Raw genomic sequence first — 10199 nt, forward strand, 5'->3', positions numbered from 1 at the left:
AATGAGCACTGTGATCACTACTTTGTGGTGTTCACTTGGTTGATCAAGCCATGGTTTGTTTCTTAACTCCATCTTTGCTTGATCACATATTGCCTGTTTCATATGCATTTTATAGTTTTCTGCTTACAATGATCATGGTGTATTGTTGTGTTTCAGGAGTATTATGTTCATATGATTCAAGTGCTTCACAGCTTATAGAGTTAGGTGTGAGTGAGTTTTGTTCAACTGTTCCCAACTCACATGTTAAGTCTAGAGTCTGTTTTAGGGTTTTGTCACGGAATAGCCAAAGGGGGAGATTGTAAGGTTGAATTTATTCAACCATCTAATTGGCTTTATTCCGTGCCAAATTTGCTTGTAATTCAGCATTTAGTAACCCTATATTTAGGTGGGTCTGATGTAAGGGTAGTGAGTGAGAGAGAGTGAAGATTGCTCAAGAGTGTGCAAGAAAATAGAGACTCGCGGCTGGGACTCCCGGGTGACTCGCGGCTGCAAGCCGCCAGAAGCAGCACACGTGCCAAGCATGCTGGAAGGTGAACAGTCATGCAAGCTGGAGCACTATAGGACAAAACAGGACAACTTGCCATACGGTTATCTCGCGACTGGATCTCGCGACTTAGTCAAGCCGCGAGGTCAAGCCGCGAGCCACCCCTGTTTTGTAAAACCTGACGTTTCACATTCCTCTTCCACTCCAGTATAAATACCCCTTTTACCCACGATTGTGAGAGAGCTTCCAGAGAGAATTTTGAGAGAGAAACCCTAAAGAAAAACCAGATTGATTCACCCACAATCTATACATTAAAGTTTCTTCAAATTCCTCAACTCTCTTCCTCTCCATTGTCAAATCCTTGAGAGGCATTATACCAAACCTGGTTCTCACCATTATCATCACTGTGAGACAGCTGTTTGGATTTCTGGGAAGCAGTTAGGAAGGAACCAATCTTCATTGGTTGATGCTACGGTCTAGTAGCGAAATCCGGAAAGCTAGAAAAGAAAAAGGTTCGGCGCAACCTCATTGGAGCAAGAAGCTTCGAGGGCTTAGGTGCACTGGGTAGATTAGGCTTGGAGGGTCTATTGCTGTCCATGTATCCCAACTGTATTTTCTAGTGGATTGTTTACCGCTTGGAGGGCGGCGGAGAGGTTTTACGTCGAGGGTTTCGGTTTCCTCTTCGATAACACATCGCGTGTTGTCTTTGTGTTTGCATCTTCCTTCCTCTCTATCTTTGCCTTTTTATTATCTGCTGTGGATTATATTTTGTTTTGGCTTAGATAGTTTTTACCAATTCCATATTTTAGCATATGTTAAGTTTCTGCACACTAGTTGTTTGACATATTGCTTGAATTGGTTAAGTTGTATTTTGGGAGTCTAAACGTTCAAAGGTGTTTATACACGTTTTTGAACTTTCAAAGTCCTTGTGAATTACTTGTATTTGATTAGATGCCCCCCGTAGAAGTGTCTTATAGTTATTTTTATTATTATTTAATTGTCACAACAAGTGGGTAAGGTGGAATTTGAACCTTAGTTCTCCTTATAAAGGAGACCAAGTAACGACACTGAGTTACAAGACTCTTGTCAAGATACAACACTGCATCTGCAGGGATTCATCTTGCAAGATAAGTTGGACAGCACAAAAAAAATTTCCATAGGAAAGAAAAAGGAAAAAAGTTTCCACAATAGTTTAACATATCCAAATTTGAATATGCTATCAGGTTTACCAATGAGCACAGAACTGCAGGAGTGCTTGACAACTTCGAAGAGGGTTAGAAATATTCATAATATGCTGTCAGGAAGTTCGTATGCAATAGATCCTCGCAGATCATGCCATCCATCAACAAGTTCTTCTCGGATCAAAAGATTCCAAACTGAATCAAATGCTGTGATTTGAAGATTGCTAGATATTTGAATTTTGAAAATGGTGGCTGTCTGCTTAAATATTTGACTTGGAGAAAAAGAGATGCTATTTTTTTTAGAAGAGGCATGAGATAATTGTGTTCAACAGGGTTCCATCATGTTGATGCATGAGCTCAACCATGGAGTAATAAAGTCAATATTTACAAATTGGACATCATCTTTCTTGTTCTCCCCCACCCCTCCCCCTTTTTTCTCTCTGTTTTTCGTGTGGTGCGGGTTAAAAAAGAGAGAAAAAGAAGAAGATCAAAACAGAAGAAGAGAATTTAGAACACAACTCAGACTCGGTTAATTTTGTTCTCTAATAGCAGGCAAAAGTTTGAGAATCTTTTGCAGTCAATAGTTTTTGTGACTGAATAGTTTGTGCATAAAGCATTTAAAAAAAAATTAAAAATCAGTACATACTGTGCAAAACCATGTTTTGTTGTCATTGAAAAATAAATATATTTTTTTCCAGAATTGGCAGAGATTAAACTTTTGCAATGTAAAAAAAAAAGTGAAAATCACATAATTTTTCACAGTTACAATTTGACCAGATATATCTCCAAATATACAAAGAATTTTGAGTTTAACTCTGAACTAAATTTTTTGGTATCAATGCAAGGAGAACTCCAACCAATTCATCAGGATTTGAAATTTGAAAACACACACACAAGAGAAAAAATTTAAGCTGAGAACCCCTTTTAGTTTTCCTAACCTGTTACTACCTCACCTCTGGCTAAGCATTATAGATTGCTCCTAACTTGAATTTGAGATTATCAACTTGCTGAATTTAATGCCTCAATGCCATGAATCCTTTAGTTCAGATTAAGATTGGTCACATGTCTTCACTAAAATAAAAAAGAGGTTAACATATCACAACTCAAGAACTTCCATATCTTACAACCTTAGCACAGTGACTTTTGGATGATCTCCTCAAGAATCCATTCACCAAATTTGAGAATGTAGAATCTTGAGTGACTGAACTGGGGAGTCCTACTTTACAGAACTCCAAAGAAGTCAAAAGGTGGCCATTAATCTTGTTTCACTGCATTTTTGATTTAGTTTCTCTAACCACCTACAATAATCTCGCATTTGAAATTCATAGATTTGATAATTCTTTAATAGAGCCTAACATATTTGATTTTCCTTCATTTCCTTTGGCTATGGTTGTTTCAATGCTTTAACTACCAGTTGTACAAATAAACACAATGACCTAGTACAACCTTTACTGCAAGAGGTAACTACAAGTTCATTGGTGATGAGTGTGCATTCACCAATGCTGGAATTTTGAGGCAGTGGATTTACTAACTCAAAGAAATTGGTATTATGGTGCTTCGCATTGGTATACATGCAGCTCTTATGGTATTAATTTACAGAAATTCTCTGTCCATTAACTATACTAGCGTTTAACCCGCGCAATGCGCGGGATCATTTTATAGTTTAGGCTCACCTTTACATCACTCACACCATAAAACTCCTTTGATAGGTTTGACCTTTGTGTTGCATGTAAGACATGCAAAATTAATACCCCATCTGTTGTTATCATTAACAATCTTGGCTTTGCATGTCACCAATTAATTTGATCTATCTGTGATAAAATTGTATATATGTTAACATTATGCTATTCCTTTTTATTTATTTAACAGATTAACAACTTTCCTAATACTTGAACAACTTGGACTTCAAAAAAGGAAAAAAGTAAGACCAAGCACAATAGATTAATAGGTTTCCTGATATTTAGTTTTCCAAAAGTTGGCAATCTCTCGTAATGGTTTGCATTTTGATTTTCTCAACTCCAAATATTTGCCTTGTTCATGGCCTTTAGTTGTTATTTGTATAATATAAACCTAAAAGGTCAACAATCAAGCTCAATACTTAAAATTAGGACTTAGATTCATTACTTGAAATTAGAAGCTTTTTAATGTAACACCTATAAAAATGCATACTCAGCATTCTCAATTTTCATCAATCTTGTATTCCCAAAATAAGGCTGCACTAAACAGTGCGGCAATCTAAGAGCATCCACAGCAGTGGAGCTAAAAATTTAGTTTTTCAGCTCCACCAAAAGTTACTTTATCTATTATACCTATACATATGCTACAGCAGTGGATCTATTTTAGCTTTCAACACAATAAAATAATATAAATATCACAATAAAATAATATATCCTCTACAATAAAATAACATATCATTTACAATAAAATAATATATTACACTACCCAAAAAACACCCACAACCATCAGCCACAGCCACCACCACCGCCACCACCACTGCCACCGGCCACAACCACCACTCTATTTTGGCAACCACAACACAACATAGAAAAAAAAAACCAAAAACAAAAACAAAAACAAAAACAAAACCACAACCACAATCACAACCCCATTACCATCGGTCACCACAAACCACCAGTCATGACAACCACAACCCACTGCCACTGCCACAACCACCACCACCACTACCATAGCCAAAATCAACCACCACCACCACAGCTACCAAACCCATATGAAAATACATTTAAAAAAAAAAAAGAGCCTCAATCACAACAAAGAGAATAGAGAGATGAGCGGCAGCGGTGGATCGGAGGCTTGGGAGGCGTGGGTCGGTGGATCGGAGACGTGGATCGTGGTGACCTTGAGGCCGGTGGAGGCGTGGGTTGGAGGCAGGGGGCTTGGGTCGGCTTGGGCCGATGACGGGGTGACTGAGGCCGGTGACGTTGGGCCTATGACGGAGTGACTAAGGCGGTGTCGTTGGGCCTGTGACGGAGTGACTGAGGCCGGTGACGGAATGACTGAGGCCGGTGACGTTGGGCCGTTGACGGAGTGACAGAGAGAGAGAGTGACTGAGAGAGAGAGAGAGAGGCGAGAGTTGCTGAGAAAAAAGAGAGAGCTTTTTATTATTTTAAGTCTAGCCGAATAAAATAATAGTTTTTTTTAGCTCTCATGAACAGTACACATCTATTTATAGATGTGTACTATAGCAGTGAAGCTAAAAAAAATAGATTTAGTTCCACTGCTGGAGCATCATTTTAAAGTTTGTGGAGCTAAAATTTAGCATTATAGCTTTATACCACCTCTGCTACAAATGCTCTAACAGAGACAAATGAATTACAATCTACAATTATAACTGAATTCAAAATTAGAATCACATATATTACAAAACTTAAATTCATGTTGATATAAGAATCTTAGGATGCTTAGATTACAAAACCATAGCCTAAATACAGAAATTTAAATCTCTCATAATCTAAAATAAAACAGAAAACTAAGTAAATAAGAAAAGGGTATAAGGAATAGAACTTGGTGCATAATTCTTAAACATTTTTTATGCATCCAAGTCTTCTATTTTAGCAACTATTTTTCTATTATGTAAGAAAGTTATCCATCCAATCCTTTAGGAGGTCCTTTTGGCATAATTTCCTTTGTGACTTTTGAAATGTCAAAGTTGATGTAGAGCTTTGTTGCCCATGTGAATGACAGTCAATAGTTACCTACAAAATTTTTTAATCAATTAGGCATTAACATTTGTCATGTTTTCATTTAAAGTATATGAGAATAATATCTAATAATATTTAAAACAAACACCCAAACGATCAAATAGTTAAACTTAGAGGTGAGAAAAACATAACTTTCATTTCACAAAAATGATATAACTCTCATGCTCAACACATATTGCAAAGATCAAAACCACATCTATATTTCATGCCCAACTGACAAAACACAAAGTAGCAAGGCACAGATTAATTAAGTTTAAATATAACTTAAGAAACCAAAATGCTCTAAAACAGAAAATGTAGTGAGCTCAAGTATAAGCGAAATCTGGTTTTCACTTATGCTTTACCCAAGGATTTCTATGGGTAATATTGATCTGTGCAATTATTCTCTTTGGACTATGATATATCTACTCCCTTTAATTTAGGCCTCGTCAATGGGCCGGGCCGGGCCAGCCCGACCCGTTTTTACTTGGCCCATGGGTCTAATGGGCTGGGCTTAACGGGCTGTTGACTAGTCAATGGGCTGGGTCGGGTCGGGCTGGATGGAAAAACCCTAGCCCATGGCCCTACCCATGGGCAATGCCCATTTGGGTTTTAGCGGGCTGGGCCAGTGAGGTGGGTTTAATGGGCTACCCATGGGCATTTTTAACAGGTCTTCAATGGGGTTATAAAAATTTAACCAAAAAAGTTATAATTATATATTATTACAAACTATCAAATTGAACAATTAAATCTACTAAAAAGATTCTATTAAAAAAAATACTAAGACATACCTCTTAAAAAGGTACTAAAATAAGATTAATTAACTTTTATTGATAAGAATAAATAAGTACATTGAATTAAATATCAACTTTTAAAGGAAATATTTGAAGAATAAAATATCAATTCTTAAAGGAAATATATGAAGAATCAAATATAAACTCATTAAGGAAAGAATTTCTTCCAACCAACGGTAAGCCTTTTTTTTTTTTTTTTTTTTAAGGAATTTCTTCTATAATTGTAACTTGTAAGGAAAGAATTGGAATTTATCAAAGGAAAGAATGACTTTCTTTCCAGAGGCACAGAGGTAGGGCAACAATCATCTTAATAACTTTGTTTTAAAAATCAAAGTTACTAGACTAATACCAAAATATATATTTATTATGCATATTGTATCACAATCATTCCAAGTATTTAGTGGTTAGGTGTGTAGTCTTAAAGTTTTTATAATGTCTAAAGTTCAATCCCTCACACACCCAACCCCCAAATTATTTTGTTATAAATTTTGGGCAATGAGTCAGGCTAACGGGTCGATCTACTGGGCTGGGCTAACGGGCCGGCCCACCGGGTGCCCATGGGTAAAGAAACCAACCCATAGCCTGTCCCATTGGGCTACTGGGCTGCCCACGGGCTTCAATATTACCCGGCTGGGCTGCCCATTAGCCTGGTGGGCTAGCGGGTTGCTGGGCCAGCCCATGGGTCATGGGCTATTTGATGACCCTTACTTTAATTTAATTTAACTTGGCATGATGTTTCTATGGATAATAGTGATCTATGCAGCATCTAGCTGAGCTGGTTTTTGGTTTGCACAACATGTGAAACCAAAAAATGACATCTCTTAACCATTAGAACAGAGATTGCAAACTATTTTTCATGTTGCATCAAATGTTGTAGCCTTACTTCCTACTTTTAAAGTCCTACAATAGAAGGTAAGATCCAATTCATGTCTAGTGGAATTTCAAGTGCATTGTATCATGCGTGTGATCTGTAACTGGTGTTCACTATTCTTAGTGAAAATGCAAAGAGGGTAGTCCATATAATTGCAGCCATTATTTCCGATTGCTCAAAAAAAAAAAAAAGCATAGCAATTTTAAATTGCAGTAGAGAAAGATGAAAGAAATACTGCAAACGAAGCCTAAGAAAACGTTGAAAATATGGGTTGAATTGTAAAAGGTAATGCAGCAGTTCAGTGAAAATTTAAATCTGAAAATGAAGGTTTGGACCATGACTAATCAAACCTTGATTCTCCATTTGTTAGTGGTTCATGTACAGCCCAGAATTCAGATAGCTACAAAATCTATCAAGAATTAAAATTATTTTAGTAATAGGAGGGGGTAAAAATAAGTTGGTTCCAAAAAATAATTAGTGGAGTACAGAGCAAAAAATGATGATATAAATACCAAGAAGTGTTTTGCTAGCAAACAAAGAAACCATATCAAGTGTCAAATTCACTTTTTGGAAACTGGAAAAAAAACGAATGAAATGTTATTGTCCTAAAAACACTAATGAAATGGTAAAATTAACAAATAAAATAGTAAATATATTGAAGTGGGTGATAGCTAGTGGCTAGAACACGTGAGCCACACGTGGAGTTGGAGCAATCCAGCAAATTGTAACGTGAAAAACCAGACTAAATAGTGAGTCTAGATGCCATATACTAAGGAGTCAGAGAGAGAGACCAAGAAATGGGTCTTCTTTCATGGTCAACTCCAACTCTCCAATGTAAGTTTGTTCAAAAAAAATTTTTATATACATCCTAGTTTTTTTGAATGCCCATTTAATATAAGAAAATTCTTCCTAAGTCCAGCAAAAACCAATGTGGCTTGATCCAAGTTGGGGGAGAAAAGGAACTCTTGTGTTAGAGCTGTGAAATTATAGAACATAACAAAAAACTTTCATTATAATATAACTTTGTCAATAATATTGGTTAATAAGGTGGGTCTGAGGATCTGAATTATAACACATGAAATCAAGTCAAACAAAGAAATTAAATTAACTTGCATTGTGTACATAACTAATAAAAAATTCGTCTCTTCCCTCAAAAAAAAAAAAAAAAAAAAAAACTAATAAAAAATTCAAACAGAACAACAAATCATGCATAGTCCTAAAACACAGAACAAAGGATAAGGATTTTCCTAGACTCAAACATGCATGTGGTATAAGCTTATAGTAAGCATTTAGCAAATAAGAAGCAGCACAATTTAACCCCCCACCCCACTCATATTTTATATGATAATGATATAAATCATATAATAGGTACATTCAAAACAGGATTGGCAGGGTGAAAATTCATCAGTTATAGATGTTTCATTCAAACATGGTTTCTTCATGTGGGTTTGGCAGCAACAAAAAAAGGAAACCATTTAGGCAATAAACATAAAGATAAAAGAAGTAAAAAAAAAAAAAACAGTAGGAAAACTATGAACATTAATCTCATGAGCTATTCCTTTCTGTAGATACCATGGTACTATAACCTAATATACACTATACAAATCACATGCATGAACTAATTAAAATATCGCTTGTCAATCCCTAGCAAATATAGGAAAAACCATGGGACTGCAGTATCATTCTTAATGAACAAAACATGCAACCCTGATTTTTTTTAAACTGTGATGAGAATTTGTAAAGAATAAAACATGTTAGCCATGTGAGTTCTTCAACACCACATTATCTTAAAAGCGAAGTTTAAATTTGAGTCAATTGATGTTTTATAAAAACAAATACCCTAAACAAAATTAAATCTAACACAAATACCCAAAATAAAATAAATCTCTTAAAGCAACTATTTGATTCTAACCAAAAGACTTTAGTTCAAACGGATTCCAACCCAAATTCTAGACTTTAAAGCCGAATTTGTTATTTTTATTTAAAAGCTTTACCTGCCAATGGGTGGGAATACTCTATTTCCTCTTTCTCGCTGTCCATCTCTTCGTCTTTGTGCATGACTTACAGTTACCAACTTTCTCTTAATGTTGATTCTAAATGTTTCGGTTTCTTTATATGTAAACAGCAAAAGGTTGTCAGTCATAAGGTTTAAGCAAAAACAATCAAAGCAAAATAATGAAAATACCTTAATCTCAGCCAAATACATATAGCAAAAACAATCCCAAGCCTAAATAATATTTAACGCCAATTTCTTTGTCAAAAAGTAAAAAATGTTTTACAAAATCGAAACTTGTTGAGAGCAAGTCAGCGAGAGACCGGATGAATCATGATTGTGGAAGGCCAGAATGGCGGTAATGGCAGTCCTCAAATGTTTCTCTCTCTGCCTTATGATCTCTATCAATCGCTGTTTTTGGAATCTAAATATCTACCAAAACATTCAAAAACCTAAAATCAAAATTAAAAGCAGGATTGGATTCTAACCCAAAATATAAATCCAACAAAAGAAAATTTGGGGAATCCTTCTTGACCTTTCAGTTTCAGTCGAATCTCCACTGTGCCGCAAACTTTTTTTTTGTCTCCTTCCCTTTCTCTGTAACGCTAACGAACTCTGCTTGGTTCCTCTATCTTCGTATCCCTTAATCAAAACCAAATCTGACCCAAAATACCAATCTAAATCATAATTAACACCCAATTGATTCTCCAAATAAAAACCCAAAACCCTAAATTTTTAAATTTAATACAGAACTTACCAGTAGTGATTCCGATGGTCGGGTAGCGAGTGGAGGCTTACGGTGATGGCAGAAAATCTAACAGGAAGTAAGAGACATCTTTTCATTCTTGATTGCAAACTGCAGTTTTTGATCTCTCGATCTCTCTCTCCTTCTCCGTTCTCTGCCTATCTATTTTTCTGTCTCACTTTTCTCTCGGTCTCTCTTTCTCCTTTCTCCGTGTAGCAATCTTTCTTTTCCTTTTTTTGTCTTAACCGGTTAGTTTTATTTTATACCAAGAGGGCTTCAAACAGTATTTAACGTAGTGAAAAATTATAATTTATTGCATTTAAACGATGTTATAGCGTTGTGAAAGAATATAATGTATCGCTTTTTAAAGTTACACATGTCTTAATTTTAAGTAGAGACTTTTCTTATTTGTCATTATTTCCTTAATTATAGG

The 10199-nt window shown here is 35.7% G+C and overlaps 1 long non-coding RNA gene across 4 annotated transcripts; it reads right to left on the reverse strand.

Moving 5' to 3' along the window:
- Positions 1 to 5023: 5023 nt before the first annotated feature.
- Positions 5024 to 9999, reverse strand: LOC115982312. Of its 4 annotated transcripts, XR_004089591.1 has the most exons (6): positions 9779 to 9999; positions 9557 to 9680; positions 9345 to 9453; positions 9023 to 9137; positions 7379 to 7437; positions 5024 to 5378 (listed from the first exon to the last, which is right to left on the reverse strand). It is a non-coding gene; the product is annotated as an uncharacterized LOC115982312 (long non-coding RNA). The 4 variants fall into 4 exon arrangements; XR_004089590.1 differs by lacking the exon at positions 7379 to 7437 and having other exon boundaries at positions 9345 to 9473; positions 9779 to 9998; XR_004089589.1 differs by lacking the exon at positions 7379 to 7437 and having other exon boundaries at positions 9557 to 9698; positions 9779 to 9997.
- Positions 10000 to 10199: the final 200 nt, after the last annotated feature.

The sequence above is a fragment of the Quercus lobata genome, chromosome 3 (assembly GCF_001633185.2).
Source record: "Quercus lobata isolate SW786 chromosome 3, ValleyOak3.0 Primary Assembly, whole genome shotgun sequence".
In the NCBI taxonomy this organism is placed as follows: Eukaryota; Viridiplantae; Streptophyta; class Magnoliopsida; order Fagales; family Fagaceae; genus Quercus; species Quercus lobata.